We start from the raw sequence: 16,612 nt of genomic DNA on the forward strand, positions 1-16,612 counted from the left end.
TGAACTTACAGTTAACATCTGAAGTATGGGAAGACTTTCTGGGGACTGTGCTTTTTCAACTTTTTTTTTTTTTATTTTTTTTTATTTTTGGGACAGAGAGAGACAGAGCATGAACGGGGGAGGGGCAGAGAGAGAGGGAGACACAGAATCAGAAACAGGCTCCAGGCTCCGAGCCATCAGCCCAGAGCCTGACGCGGGGCTCGAACTCACGGACCGCGAGATCGTGACCTGGCTGAAGTCAAGTCGGACGCTTAACCGACTGCGCCACCCAGGCGCCCCCAGGGACTGTGCTTTTAAAGCTGTGAGGTCTGATGCTGTCCCAACAGTGTCAGAACTGAATTGAAATGCAGCACTGTAGAGCCTCACTTACTCTGCCTGGGTGCTTGTGTAATTTTTTCTTTATTCACAAATTCATTAACTTCAGCCAGAGGTGTTTTAATGTTGTTATTCCTATATCAGGTCTTATCTACAACAAATGTGTCTTATTGTTCTGTAGATTCTTTTTCTGTTATGCTAGTTTATGGTCATTCTCTATTATAATTTCTACATCATTCGTTGTAATGTTATTGACTTGGGTCCTTGGGCTCTCCAAGCAATAGGAATTGACTGGGGCCAAATGGGAATTTCCAGGCAAGGCTTTTATTGGGCTTATGCTGGAGCACAAGGGAGACAGCGCAAAGGCAGGGTCCTTCATGCTGGCTGTCAGAACAAAGGCCAAGGAGGTTTTTAAAGATGGTAAGGTGGGAAAGGAGTGATGTCTAAGCATGTAGGAGTGAAGAGAGATACAGGAAGTTGGGCGGATAGGCAAAGTGGACAGAACATGCTTCTTCACGCATCGCATGTCTCATTACCATGTTAAATCTCCACCCCTGGGCATGGTTTTTAGTATTATAATGAGGGACAAAGTCAGTGAAAGGTCAGCACTGGGGTCCATCTTGCAGACTGGTTTGATTTGGTCTTCACCAGTCTTTGTAGTGGGGTCCCTCCTTTGGTAAGCATCTTGTTTCCCCATTCCTGTAAGACCATAGAGATCCATCTCTCAAGGATTGCTGGATTTTGTGGTGAAGATTGAGGGGACCTGAGTTCAGTCCCTGTTCCATCTTAGTAACTTCAGTGCTCATGTAAACAACCCATTTAATACTGTGGTCTTTCATTCTTTTAATATCCTGTCTCCCAATGATCTTAATCCTACCCAGCCTTAGTCTCTCATTCTTGTGACTGCACCCCCACACCTTCTCATTACCACCAACAGTACTACCTCCAAAATCTGTGTCAACATCCCCCACCCTGCCTTTTTTTTTTTCTACTAATTCCTCCTGTCTTGCCAGTTCATTTCCCTTTACTATCTTTATCACAGTAATTCCTTTAACTCCTGTTAAACTCCTGTTAAAATCTTCAGTCCATTGACTTGAACACTGTCTTCTTCATACCTTCACTTACCTCTTGCCCATCTTGGATTCTAGGTCCTACACAGCTCCTTTGTACTGCTCTCCCTCACCATACTCACCCAACAAAACCCAGCTTTCTGCAAAACTCCAGATAGCTATCTCCCTATATTGTGACTACACATGAGCAGCTTAACATAGCTCTGGAGAAATGGTTCTGCGGAAACCTGGTTCTGCACTTAGGATGTTGATGGTACTTGCTAATGGTCTTAAAAAATCCAAGCAGGTCCTCCCCATTGCCTGATAACCCCATTACATATCTATAGGTGGAGATAACCATTTCATACCTTCTCCTATTTCTATATACCTTCATCTCTCCTCTCCTCCTCTTATTTCACTGAGATTTAGAAGTAGCCAGAAGAGAATTTCCTCAACCCCCTAGTACTTAATCAACCTAAACTCCTACAATTCTGTTCATACCTTCTGCATTCCTTCCTGTAACAATGAATAGTTGTCAGGTTCCTAGTTTGGGCCACCCTCTCCACAGTGTCCTTGACATCATCTGCTCTCCCCAACTCAAGAACATTACTCCTTCAATTACCTCTCTCCTGTACCACCCATTTCTTCCTTTTATTTTGGACTAGGAGTTGCAAAGAGACAGCCACAAACACATAGTAATATCTCCTATATTAAAATATTTTAAGGGGGGGGGGCGGCTCACCGGGCCCTTGATTCTGAACCACACACCTACAGGGAGTCAGAAAGTTGTCGCGAGATGAGGAAATCCTGATGCTGGCTTTGTCTTCCTGACCCGGGAGGTAGTCATGACAATGGACATGAAGTGAGAGGGTGATGTCTGGGCCTCAGCTGTAATCTGTCCTATGCTGGCATTGGGTGAACCCTTTCAAGTTCCATCTTTGAACAATTTTCACAGTGTTGGACAACAAAGAAGACAAAAAAGCATCTCTGAGAACATCATTTTCCAGGTTCCATTTGTGTCAAGGTGGTGGCTGGTAACAAGTTCTTAAAGAAAAAAGGCTGGCTTCTGGGAAGATGGCGGTGTAGGAGGACACTGGGCTCACCGCATCCTGAGGATCACTTAGATTCCACCCACACCTACCTAAATAACCCAGAAAATCACCAGAAGACTAGCAGAACGGGCTTTCCGAAGCCAAGCCTAGATGAGAGGCCCACGGAAGAGGGTAGGAAGGGCGGCGAGGTGGTCGCGCTCCATGGACTGGCGGGAGGGAGCCGGGGTGGAGAGGCAGCCCACCAGCAAAGCAGAGCCCCTGAGTCTGGCTTGCAAAAGCAGAGGGGCCAGATGGAGTGTGTTCGGACAGCAAGTGGGACTTAACATCTGGAAGGTTATAAGTTAACAGCTCTGCTCGGAGAACCGGAGGGCTGGAGGACAATGGGAGGGAGAGTTGTTGAGCCCCAGAGGACAGAGCTCAGCTTGGCAGGGAACAAAGGCTGTTGTCAGCGCCATCTCCCTCGCCCATCCCCCAGCCAAAATCCCAAAGGGAACCAGTTCGTGCCAGGGAACTTGCTTGCACCGCGCAAACACCCAATGCTGTGCTTCGGCGGATCCATCCCTCCGGCAGGTCTGACTCACTCCCGGGGCCACAGGGCCCCTCCTGAAGCGGATCTCCAAAGGAAAAGCGAGCTGAGCCTCCCCCTCTCACCCCTGTGCAACTTGCCTATCCACCCCAGCTAATACGCCAGATCCACAGCACCACAAACCTGGCAGTGTGCAAGTAGCCCAGACAGACCATGCCACCCCACGGTGAATCCCGCCCCTAGGAGAGGGGAAGAGAAGGTACACACCAGTCTGACTGTGGCCCCAGTGGTGGGCTGGGGGCAGACATCAGGTCTGACTGCGGCTCTGCCCACCAACGCAAGTTATTCAAGACAGCACAGGGGAAGTGCCCTGCAGTTCCACACTACTCCAGGGACTATCCAAAATGACAAAACAGAAGAATTCCCCTCAAAAAAACCTCCAGGAAATAACAACAGCTAACGAACTGATCAAAAACGATTTAAACAATATAACAGAAAGTGAATTTAGAATAATAGTAATAAAATTAATCGCTGGGCTTGAAAACAGTATAAAGTACAGCAGAGAATCTATTGCTACAGAGATCAAGGGACTAAGGAACAGCCAGGAGGAGCTAAAAAAATGCTATTAATGAGCTGCAAAATAAAATGGAGACGACCACAGCTCGGATTGAAGAGGCAGAGGAGAGAATAGGTGAACTAGAAGATGCAATTATGGAAAAAGAAGAAGCTGAGAAAAAGAGAGATAAAAAAAATCCAGGAGTATGAGGGGAAAATTAGAGAACTAAGTGATGCACTAAAGAGAAATAATCTACGCATAATTGGTATTCCAGAGGAGGAAGACAGCGGGAACGGAGCTGAAGGTATACTTGAAGAAATAATAGCTGAGAACTTCCCTGATCTGGGGAAGGGAAAAGGCATTGAAATCCAAGAGGCACAGAGAACTCCCTTCAGATGTAACTTGACTCGATCTTCTCACTACATATCATGGTGAAACTGGCAAAATACAAGGATAAAGAGAAAATTCTGAAAGCAGCTAGGGATAAATGTGCTCTAACATATAAAGGGAGACCTATAAGACTCGTGACCGATCTCTCTACTGAAACTTGGCAGGCCAGAAAGCAATGGCAGGAGATCTTCAATGCGATGAACAGAAAAAATATGCAGCCGAGAATCCTCTATCCAGCAAATCTGTCATTCAGAATAGAAGGAGAGATAAAGGTCCTCCCAAACAAACAAAAACTGAAGGAATTCATCACCACTAAAACCAGCCCTACAAGAGATCCTAAGGGAGATCCTGTGAGACAAAGTACCAGAGACATCGCTACAAGCATGAAACCTACAGACATCACAATGACTCTAAACCATATCCTTCTATAATAACACTGAATGTAAATAGATTAAATGCGCCAACCAAAAGACATAGGGTATCAGAATGGATAAAAAAACAAGACCCATCTATTTGCTGTCTACAAGAGACTCATTTTAGACCTGAGGACACTTTCAGATTGAAAGTGAGGGGATGGAAACTATTTATCATGCTACTGGAAGTCAAAAGAAAGCTGGAGTAGCCATACTTATGTCAGACAAACTAGACTTTAAATTAAAGGCTGTAACAAGAGATAAAGATGGGAATTATATAATAATTACAGGGTCTATCCATGAAGAAGAACTAACAATTATAAACGTCTATGCACCGAATACAGGAGCCCCCAAATATATAAAACAATTACTCACAAACACAAGCAACCTTATTGACAAGAATGTGGTAATTGCAGGGGACTTTAATACCCCGCTTACAACAATGGATAGATCATCTAGACACATGATCAATAAAGAAACAAGGGCCCTGAATGATACATTGGATCAGATGGACTTGGCAGATATATTTAGAACTCTGCATCCCAAAGCAACAGAATATACTTTCTTCTCGAGTGCACATGGAACATTCTCCAAGACAGATCACATACTGGGTCACAAAACAGCGCTTCATAAGTATACAAGAATTGAGATCAAACCATGCATACTTTCGGACCACAATGCGATGAAGCTTGAAATCAACCACAGGAAAAAGTCTGGGAAACCTCCAAAAGCATGGAGGTTAAAGAACACCCTACTAACGAATGAGTGGGTCAACCAGGCAATTAGAGAAGAAATTAAAAAATATATAGAAACAAATGAAAATGAAAACACAACAATCCAAACGCTTTGGGATGCAGCAAAGGCAGTCCTGAGAGAAAAATACGTTGCAATCAAGGCCTATCTCAAGAAACAAGAAAAATCCCAAATACAAAATCTAACCACACACCTAAAGGAAATAGAAGCAGAGAAGCAAAGACACCTTAAACCCAGTAGAAGAAGAGAAATAATAAAGATCAGAGCAGAAATAAACAATATAGAATCTTAAAAAACTGTAGAGCAGATCAATGAAACCAAGAGTTGGTTTTTTGAAAAAATAAACACAATTGATAAACCTCTAGCCAGGATTCTCAAAAAGAAAAGGGAGATGACCCAAATAGATAAAATCATGAATGAAAATGGAATTATTACAACCAATCCCTCAGAAATACAAGCAATTATCAGGGAATACTAGGAAAAATTATATGCCAACAAACTGGACAACCTGGAAGAAATGGAAAAATTCCTAAGCACCCACACACTTCCAAAACTCAAACAGGAAGAAATAGAAAGCTTGAACAGACCCATAACCAGCGAAGAAATTGAATCAGTTATCAAAAGTCTCCCAACAAATAAGAGTCCAGGACCAGATGGCTTCCCTGGGGAATTCTACCAGACATTTGAAGCAGAGATAATACCTATCCTTCTCAAGCTTTTCCAAAAAATAGAAAGTAAAGGAAAACTTCCAGACTCATTCTATGAAGCCAGCATTACTTTGATTCCTAAACCAGACAGAGACCCAGTAAAAAAAGAGAACTACAGGCCAATATCCCTGATGAATATGGATGCAAAAATTCTCAATAAGATACTAGTAAATCGAATTCAACAGCACATAAAAATAATTATTCACCATGATCAAGTGGGATTCATTTCTGGGATGCAGGGCTGGTTCAACATTCGCAAATCAATCAACGTGATACATCACATTAATAAAAGAAAAGATAAGAACCATATGATCCTGTCAATCGATGCAGAAAAAGCATTTGACAAAATTCGCATTCTTTCTTAATAAAAACCCTCGAGAAAGTCGGGATAGAAGGAACATAATTAAACATCATAAAAGCCATTTATGAAAAGCCCACAGCTAATATTATCCTCAATGGGGAAAAACTGAGAGCTTTCCCCCTGAGATCAGGAACACAACAGGGATGTCCACTCTCATGGCTGTTGTTTAACATAGTGTTGGAAGTGCTAGCATCAGCAATCAGACAACAAAAGGAAATCAAAGGCATCAAAATTGGCAAAGATGAAGTCAAGCTTTCACTTTTTGCAGATGACGTGACACTATACATGGAAAACACTATAGACTCCACCAAAAGTCTGCTAGAACTGATACATGAATCAGCAAAGTCGCAGGATACAAAATCAGTGTACAGAAATCAGTTGCATTCTTATACACTAATAATGAAGCAACAGAAAGACAAATAAAGAAACTGATCCCATTCACAATTGCACCAAGAAGCATAAAATACCTAGCAATAAACCTAACCAAAGATGTAAAAGATCTGTATGCTGAAAACTATAGAAAGCTTAGGAGGTAATTGAAGAAGATTTAAAGAAATGGAAAGACATTCCCTGCTCATGGGTTGGAAGAATAAATATTGTTAAAATGTCAATACTACCCAAAGCTATCTACACATTCAATGCAATCCCAATCAAAATTGCACCAGCATTCTTCTCAAAGCTAGAACAAGCAATCCTAAAATTCATATGGAACCACAAAAGGCCCCGAATAGCCAAAGTAATTTTGAAGAAGAAGACCAAAGCAGGAGGTATCAGAATCCCAGACTTTAGCCTCTACTACAAAGCTGTAATCATCAAGACAGCATGGTATTGGCACAAAAACAGACACATAGACCAATGGAATAGAATAGAAACCCCAGAATTAGACCCACAAAAGTATGGCCAACTCGTCTTTGACAAAGCAGGAAAGAATATCCAATGGAAGAAAGACAGTCTCTTTAACAAATGGTGCTGGGAGAACTGGACAGCAACATGCAGAAGAATGAAACTAGACCACTTTCTTACACCATTCACAAAAACAAACGCAAAATGGATAAAGGACCTGAATGTGAGACAGGAAACCATCAAAACTCTAGAGGAGAAAGCAGGAAAAGACCTCTCTGACCTCAGCCGCAGCAATTTTTTACTTGACGCATCCCCAAAGGCAAGGGAATTAAAAGCAAAAATCAACTGTTGGGACCTCATGAAGTAAAAAAGCTTCTGCACAGCAAAGGAAACAACCAACAAAACTAAAAGGTAACCGACAGAATGGGAAAAGATATTTGCAAAGGACATATCGGACAAAGGGCTAGTATCCAAAATCTATAAAGAAATCACCAAACTCCACACCCGAAAAACAAATAATCCAGTGAAGAAATGGACAGAAAACATGAATAGACACTTCTCTAAAGAAGACCTCCAGATGGCCAACAGGCACATGAAAAGATGCTCAACGTCGCTCGTCATCAGGGAAATACAAATCAAAACCACACTCAGATATCACCTCACGCCAGTCAGAGTGGCCAAAATGAACAAATCAGGAGACTATAGATGCTGGAGAGGATGTGGAGAAACGGGAACCCTCTTGCACTGTTGGTGGGAATGCAAACTGGTGCCACCACTCTGGAAAACAGTGTGGAGGTTCCTCAAAAAATTAACAACAGACCTACCCTATGACCCAGCAGTAGCACTGCTAGGAATTTACCCAAGGGATACAGGAGTACTGATGCATAGGGGCACTTGTACCCCAATGTTTATAGCAGCACTCTCAACAATAGCCAATTGTGGAAAAAGCCTAAATGTCCATCAAATGATGAATGGATAAAGAAATTGTGCTTTATATACACAATGGAGTACTACGTGGCAATGAGAAAGAATGAAATATGGTCCTTTGTAGCAACGTGGATAGAACTGGAGAATGTGATGCTAAGTGAAATAAGTAAGGCAGAGAAAGACAGATACCATATGGTTTCACTCTTATGTGGATCCTGAGAAACTTAACAGAAACCCATGGGGGAGGGGAAGGAAAAAAAAAAAAAAAGAGGTTAGAGTGGGAGAGAGCCAAAGCATAAGAGACTGTTAAAAACTGAGAACTGGGGCGCCTGGGTGGCGCAGTCAGTTAAGCGTCCGACTTTGGCCAGGTCACGATCTCGCGGTCTGTGAGTTCGAGCTCCGCGTCGGGCTCTGGGCTGATGGCTCAGAGCCTGGAGCCTGTTTCCGATTCTGTGTCTCCCTCTCTCTCTGCCCCTCCCCTGTTCATGCTCTGTCTCTCTCTGTCCCAAAAATAAATAAACGTTGAAAAAAAAACAAAAACAAAAAAAACTGAGAACAAACTGAGGGTTGATGGGGGGTGGGAGGGGAGGGTGGTGATGGGTATTGAGGAGGGCACCTTTGGGATGAGCACTGGGTGTTGTATGGAAACCAATTTGACAATAAATTTCATATATTAAAAAAAGTGATAGCTTAATATAAAATATATTTATTAATATAAAATATATAATATAAAAATAATATAAAATAATGTCTGCATATGGATAAAAATGAAAGATACAGAATGATATAAAGTAGTTACTAAATGTGTTGCAAAACAAGGGTATATGTGTGTATAGGGAAGTGGGTGGAATATATATGCAACTAGTTTTTCAAATAAGTCTTAAATCAACTTTAGCTTTTCTCCCAATTTCTGTCCCCCCACCCCTGCTGTATCCAATATCCCTTTTCTATCCCTTAGTGACTTGCTGGGATGATCCCACAATTCACAATCACTTTTAGTTATAAGTTTGTCCACTTAAAAATGTTAATCACAGAGGTGCCTGGGTGGCTCAGTCGGTTAATTTTCAGTTGATTTTGATCAATTTTCAGTTGATTTTGGCTCAGGTCATGATCTCAATGTGTGTGAGATTGAGCTCCACATCAGGCTCTGTGCTGACAGTGTGGAACCTGCTTGGGATTCTCTCTGCCACCACTCACATTCTCTCTCTTTCCCTCTCTGCCCCACCTCCCTCAAAAATAAAAATACGTATTAATCACAGACTCAATGTACATTGCACCTGTTCCCCTCTCCCTAGCACAGACTTGCTCTGTGCTTCTTGGGACCAGCAGTAGACAGGACGACTGGCCACCCTTCTGCACTCCTCCCACTCTAGTATCTAGAATAGAGACATGTAGCTTGTCTGCCTCTCATATACCTTCCCCTGCTTATCTAACCTCTAGACACTCTACTGTCAGAGTTAAGGAAAAAAGATTAAGAGAAGGGGGTTTACCATGCTGGCTAAGACTTTAATCCTCTGTTGGGCCTGGCTGTTCAAGCCTAGGTATCTTCTGGGAGTCCACTTGGCACAGAAGATACTCACACATCTTTAGAACACCTTGTCTCAGGGTGCAGGCCTCTGCTGTGTTGTCTTTCCACCCACCTCACTCTCTGTGCTCTGCCATGTGTCTCTACTTCTCTTTCTGGCTTATTTCCATACTTGGTCAGGCAGAAGGGGACATCATCCCAGTAATGTGATGCCAGTCTCCTTCCAGGAACCACTAACCTTTATAATGGATTCCCCTAGTGTCCCTCTCAGCAAAGGGTGTGAAAGTACTATCTTCTTTCCCATCCCCAAGTTTCTGATTTAGGCCCAAAAGCAGAGTGCTCTCAGTGTAGCAGGACCAGTTGAGCCACCTTTTCACAAACCTGGAGAGAGTTACAAAACTTAGTCTTTTTTTTTTTTTTTTTTTTTTTTTTTTTTTTTTTTTTGAGAGAGAGGGAGAGAGAGAGAGAGAGAGAGAGAGAGAGAGAGAGAGAGAGAGAGAGAAAATGTCAAGCAGGCTCCGCATTGTCAGTGCAGAGCCCAGTATGGGGCTCGAACACACAAACTGTGAGATCATGACCTGAGCTGAAATCAAGAGTCAGATTCTTAACCAACTGAGCCACCCAGGCTCCCCTCTTAGTCTTTTTTGACAGTTCTCTTTAGAATGGAAAGGGCAGGGACATAATGCCTCTTAATCCTTAGCTTTGGGCTTTAGTTGAGAAATGTGAAGAGACACCTGAACTCTTACTAAGCACCATTTTTATATACATGTAGGATGAAAACATACATATGTGAATGTATAGGTTATGTGTATACATTCACATATGTATGTATAAATATGTATCACATATGTGTCACATATGTATATATACACACATATTTATGCACTTAATTATTCCCTTTTAAAACATGAATCAGTTCATACTACACATACCTCACTTTTTTTTTCCTTGATTTTCCAATGTATCTTGTAGATCTTTCCATATTAACCCATTTAGATAAAATAAGGCTTATCTTAAGTACTGGAAATCAGTAAGGACTGGAGACACCTCAGAGCAAACTGAGCAACAGAAAAAGCCTGGGTCTTCACCTCAACTCTTGTTTGCTTAAAAATTAATCTTACCAAACCTTCCAATTAGCAACAGCCATGACAAAACAGCAGTAGCTAACATTTATTGAATATTTTTATGTGATTACCATGAATTACTTTTATTCAATACTCATAACGTCCTATAAGGTATATATTATAGCTATTCCCATTTTATAGATGAGGAGTATGAGATTAGAGCAGTTTATTTGCCCAAGGTCATAGAGGTAGCAAAGGGGTGGAATCAGTATTTAAACACAAGACTGCGACTCTCAATGTATGTTCTTAATCAGTTTGTCTATTTGTTCATCTACACATTGAATGCCATATTCTCATTGACTTCCCTCCAATTTTTTTTAAAATTTTTTTTAACGTTTATTTATTTTTGAGACAGAGAGAGACAGAGCATGAATGGGGGAGGGTCAGAGAGAGGGAGACACAGAATCTGAAACAGGCTCCAGGCTCTGAGCTGTCAGCACAGAGCCCGACATGGGGCTCGAACTCACGGAGCGCGAGATCATGACCTGAGCTGAAGTCAGACGCTTAACCAACTGAGCCACCCAGGGGCCCCAACTTCCCTCCAATTTTTAACTTAAATATAAATGATTCAACCTGACTACTCATGTAGATTCTTATTTAGGCCTCATCTGTGCTGAAAGATTCTCTAAGCCTCTGTCATCCTGGACTATTAAGCATGTGCCGTACCCACTCTGAAATTTATACTTCTTGCATTAGTACTTTATCCAATACTATTGTTATGCCTTGGTGGAGTGTGCAGTTCACAGATGATTTCAGTTCCAAATGGATGTATTTCTAACTTGTTGAACTGTCTGAGACTCCACCATTAGGGATTCACTCTTAGGAGCACTGACAAAAGTGGAAGTAAGAAGCAGGAGGAGGACCTACAAGTACTCAAAAAAGTAGAGCTATATAGTAAAACAATGAAATTTAAACATAGATTATTCAACCAAATCTCAGAGAAGCAGGAAGGAAGTACCTGTGAAACCTCATGAAAAGTTTTAAGAAGACTCATGCATGTATAGAGTGTAAAATTGGAGAAGAAAATTGGAGGGAAGGAGATTTATTCACCTTTTCTCTCAAGAACCAACATCCATAAAATGCCAAATTTGCCTTACCTGTCAAAATTAGACTATAGCAGTGGTGGGATGAAGCACACTGCTGGCGGGGGCGGGGAGGGGCTGGGATCAGGAGTTCAGGACACCCAGCAGGGCTAAGTGAGGATGCAGGTAGGAACAAACGGCTAGACCAAATGTGGCTTCTCCAGGGATAGACCAAGTTCACATGGCTTCAGAGTCAGGTTCCATTGTGGAACTCAGGCTGTTGGGCACGTTTCTTATGCAGCTTGTAGGTGTGATAAAAGTGCAAGTGTGGCACAAGTGCTGTGGGCACAGAGACAGTGAAAGACCTGGGGTGTCATTCAATCAAATGTGAGGCAGGAGCCAGTTGGCAGAGGTAAGGTGTTACGTATTTTATCTTATTTTATGATACACGATATTAAGTTAACTATATTTAAAGTTTCTTTCCCTTCTGGCCTCCTTCCTCAAAGGATTACATTTAGCTTTCAATAAGTGACACATGGAGATAAGACATTAGGGGACAAATAATGCATTTAGGGGACTGGGTTGGGGAATGGATACTAATATAAAAAATACTAGGGACACCTGGGTGGCTCAGTTAGTTGAGTGTTGGCTCAGGTCATGATCCCAGGGTCATGGGATTGAGCCCTGTGTTGGGCTGTGTCGGGCTCCATGCTGAGCATGAAGCCTGCTTGAGATTCTCTCTCCCTGCGCCCCCCCTCCCCCGCTCTACTCCTCTCTCCAGCTCGTACTCTCTCAATCTCTAAAATTAAAATAAAATAAAATAAATAAATAAATAAATAAAAATACTAGACATCACTGAGTCACAACTGAGCCCCAAACCAGCTGTTTTTAAGTCCACACTGACTCAACAGTGACTATGAACAAGTCCACATTGACTGAACAGTGACTATTGAACTAAGCACTTGTCATGCCTATCTTAATGAGTTTTCCTAGTAACCCGGAAAATCGGTATTATTATCCCCATTTAAACATTGTTGTTTTGTTTTTTTAATCTCATGAGGAAATTCAGCTTCTCACTTGCTTGAAGTTCCCCAGCCAGAACATGGCAGAACTGGGATTTAAACACAGTTTCACTTTAGAATTTGGGCTCATGATCATATACATATTATCAACTTTGAAGGTGGCAGGTGTAGAGAAATCAAATCAGCAGGTGACCAGTGTTCAGTGTTAAGACATCTATTACCTGAAAATGCTGGGTAACAAGAGAATAAGGCAGGAAATCCTGGATGGATAGTGTAGTCAGAACAGGAACAAAATCTAAGAGTGTTTCCTACCTGTGTTCGGGGCAAGGATGGATTCTGTACTGAACATACAAGTAGAAGTTAAATGGCAGTAACTTTGAAAGGAAGAGAAAGAGAAAGAGAATTTAGAATGTCTTACATCATTCTTCCCTTTCTGGGCTGAAGACCTCATGAATATGTGAAGCGAATTAGAATTAGGTTAATTAGAATAAAAGGCAAATTCCTCATAGTACTTATTCCAAACCCACATTATCCGCTGCACAGGGTATTAAGTGATTTTTCTATAATGCCAACATTCCTTTTCTTAAAACAAAACAAAACAAAAAAACCACTTGGTATACAGGAGCCAGAAGAGGGGTTTACAAGCCACATCACAGAGCCCTTGGTGCCCAATGATAGACACCAGACCTCTGACCATGACTGGTAACCTAAGGAGGTGAAAGTTCACACAAATTGAAATTTCATACAAATGTGTTTCCAGCATTGCCAGGGAAATCTCTCTCTTAATTCCTAGCTTCTTTTCTCGCTCCTCTGGTGGGGCTTAATGGGATCTGGACTTGGTATACTTCCCTTCTTAATAGCATTGGTCTTAACCTTTTTCCTTTACTGACCATTTCTTGGGGTTGAGTTCAAATGTTCAATAATATTTTTTGAGCACCTAATATGGATCTGGCATTATGGCAGGCACCAAGGATGAAAACAAAAGTAAAAACAAGTTTCAGTCAGCTCTCTCTGTGCTTCTGAATACCACAGCAATGCCACTGTTCTTCACAATCAACTGAGGACCTCCAGAAATCTATACTATGCAATCTCCATTGTCAAAAGTAAAGGCTATGCTGATTATATAGGTGAAAGCTAAATATAAGATGATGACAAAATTTTTGGAAATAGTGGTAGATCCAGGGTCAGAAGAACCAAGGATGACTGGGGGAGTGAGGAGGCTAGAACTAGCATCAATGTTCTGAAAAGTCTAGTACTGCCACTGCTTCTGGAGTGGCTGCAAAGCTGATGATACTGGATTTGGAATGCCACTGCCATTGGTCAGATGAACTCTAAATGGGCACTCCTCTTTACACATTTGCTTCCAATTCTCAGACCCTCACAGATGCATCCAATTGATGAAGCTGAGGTGATGTGCTCACATTACAGAGTGGGAAAAAGGGATACCTGACATGTCAAGCTTCCATGATGCAAGGTGGGCCCTGCCTTCCACTCAGACTCATCCAATGATGGATTACACCTCCTCCCCAAAAGGGGGTTCATTTATTGAGCAAACAAAAACAACAAATGTTAACCATAAGGTAGACAAAAACTAACAAGGAAGTAGTTATAGGTGATCATGATATGTATTCCAGCCCAGTTTTCCCACTGGTGATAGAATCTGCTTATTTCTCTGCCTTCATCCCTAGGATAATAGTATTAAAGAAGACATATTGGAAATCACTTCCTCAAGGATTCCATTTCTTATGAAATTGCCTCCATATTTGCCCAGAGGGAGCACTCTAAAAGGGAAATGAATTTTTTCCATTTGTCCTACTCTACAGTGTGGAATGGGACAGTTAACACCTAGTACTAATCAGGAACTCTAGTATTAATATTAGTAATTTAAGCAAAAGAACCTAAGGGAAGATAAGGTTATACACACACACACACACACACACATCTTTATATACATATATGTATATATACAACTATACATACATATACATATATATTTACATATAAGAAAAAACCCAGTTAACCATGAAGTTCAACATCAGGATAATTACTTTTCCTGTTTTTAGTATTTTGTTGTTTCATACATTACAAGTAAATCTCGGAATGTGAGATTGAAATATCTAGGTCAATAAAAAGCACAGTACTCCTGCATTGCTTACCAAAGCAATATACTATCATAGGTGGAACACCAACATAAGGGATTTATAAAGTTCAAGTTGACTTTTTTTTTTAATGTTTATTTATTTTGAGGTAGGGGGAGGGACAGAGAGAGAGGGAGAGAGAGAGAGAATCCCAATCAGGCTCTGCTCCGTCAGTGCAGACCCTGACACCAGGCTCAAACCCACTAACAGATCATGACTTGAGCCAAAGTTGGATGCTTAACCAACTGAGCCACCTCAAGTTGACTTTTAATTGCATGAAGTATAAGGAGCTGGATTCCTGACTTTAGGGTATGGGGAATATTATGATGTTAACTCTGAAGGGATTGCTTATCTATCCAGTTTAATGAGTGGGTTCATAAACATTTTAGGGGACAGATATGAAGAAAAGAAAATAGCAAGGTATATTTAATTGGAGAAAAGAAGATGAATAATTTTCCTAGTAGTGAAAATTCTTTTATATGTATATGGACTATTCTAGACTATTATTTCATATCAGAATTACTTTTTCATAGGTGTCACAAGAATGTGAATCTGAGAGATGAAGGCCTTACAATAAATAAGAAGTTCTTTATTCCTGACTTTCTATAACAATCTACATTTCTGGGGCACTGGATTCGCTAATTCTTCCTAGGGCAACAAAGGACAAACCTTCTTTTGGCTCTTCATGATTTTGTTCAGAAGTGAGGATGTGATTTCCTGTCCAGACCAACTACAGTCGGAACAATAATTCACCAAAATGTTGCTATCACTTGTTATGACATCAGCGTCAAACAAAAGTTGTGTGAAGAAATTGATATGGACAATATCTTGGGTATGAATATGAATCTTGGTATGAATAGTGACAATTCAATGTTAAGAAGTTTGGCAGGAGCACCTGGGTGGCTCAGTCGGTTAAGCGCTGGACTTCAGCTCAGGTCATGATCTCATGGTTCGCGAGTTTGAGCCTCACGTGGAGCTCTGTGCTGACAGCTCAGAGTCTGCAGCCTGCTTCAGATTCTGTGTCTCCCTCTCCCTCTCTCTCTCTGCCCCTCCCCCGATTGCACTCTCTCTCTCTCTCAAAAATAAACATTAAAAAAGTAATTAAAAAAAAGAAGTTTGGCCAAGTTTCCCTGTATTTTATATTTCTTATTCTGATAATCAACTCTCGGACTTCAATGAGTTTCTTATACTTTGTGTTCTTTATTTGTACCTCTGGGGTTCTCCAACAGGAGTGCTAAAGTCAAGTCCATTGCATATGCACATTTCAAAAGGAGCAAAAAATAAGTAGGGTGGTTTGGAAGAAACATTGATTTCTAAGAAACACTGGCCTATAAGGGCAACATGAGTACGAAGTGTGTCTGTCTTTGCTAATGGTCTCAACCTTAGTACTTAGGTCAATAACTAGTGCATGGGTACTTAATAAATATTACCAGAATGAATCAATGACTATGAATGGTAAACAAAACAGTTCTTTACAAGCATGGTCTACATCCGGCTGGAGGCCAGCATGTAAATTTACAAACCCGCTCCATCCAGGCCAATTCCCCAGGAAGCCCTGGCTTTTGGATAGTGAGCAGTAAGAAGTGCCCATCAAGGGCGCCTCAGTGGCTCAGCCGTTGAACTTCCGACTTGGGCTGAGATCATAATGTCACCCTTTGTGGGTTTAACCCTGACAGCGCACAGCCTTCTACGGTTTCTCTGTCTTCCCCTCTCTCTGTCCCTCCCCCACCTCAAAGAAGAAGAAAAAAGTGCCTGTCCACTCTCTCCAAGGGCGGGCCTCGCACCACCATTCCACAGCCGGCCACCTGCCGGCTTTAGGACCCGGCACAGCACGGAATGAAACGTGGGAGGCGGGACTAAGAGAGGCCGTCGCACACACATGACGAAAG

At 41.7% G+C, this 16,612-nt stretch overlaps 2 protein-coding genes across 4 annotated transcripts in view; one reads left to right on the plus strand and one right to left on the minus strand.

The window, feature by feature from the left end:
- ERI2 (ERI1 exoribonuclease family member 2) overlaps nt 1-15,608 on the plus strand; it is a 63,106-nt gene extending 47,498 nt beyond the window's left edge. For 2 of the 3 annotated variants that reach the window (XM_040458829.1, XM_040458831.1), the window contains 2 exons: nt 13,960-14,059; nt 15,257-15,608. The gene's annotated coding sequence lies outside the window, so the exon portion shown is untranslated. The remainder of the gene's footprint in view (nt 1-13,959; nt 14,060-15,256) is intronic. The other variant, XM_040458830.1, reaches the window with a different exon arrangement.
- The window catches only part of ACSM3 (acyl-CoA synthetase medium chain family member 3), a 57,597-nt gene that overhangs the window by 40,662 nt on the left and 323 nt on the right, over nt 1-16,612 (minus strand). The window lies entirely within an intron of this gene.

This window comes from Herpailurus yagouaroundi, unplaced genomic scaffold (genome assembly GCF_014898765.1).
Source record: "Herpailurus yagouaroundi ecotype Mexico unplaced genomic scaffold, PumYag 222, whole genome shotgun sequence".
Lineage (NCBI taxonomy): Eukaryota > Metazoa > Chordata > Mammalia > Carnivora > Felidae > Herpailurus > Herpailurus yagouaroundi.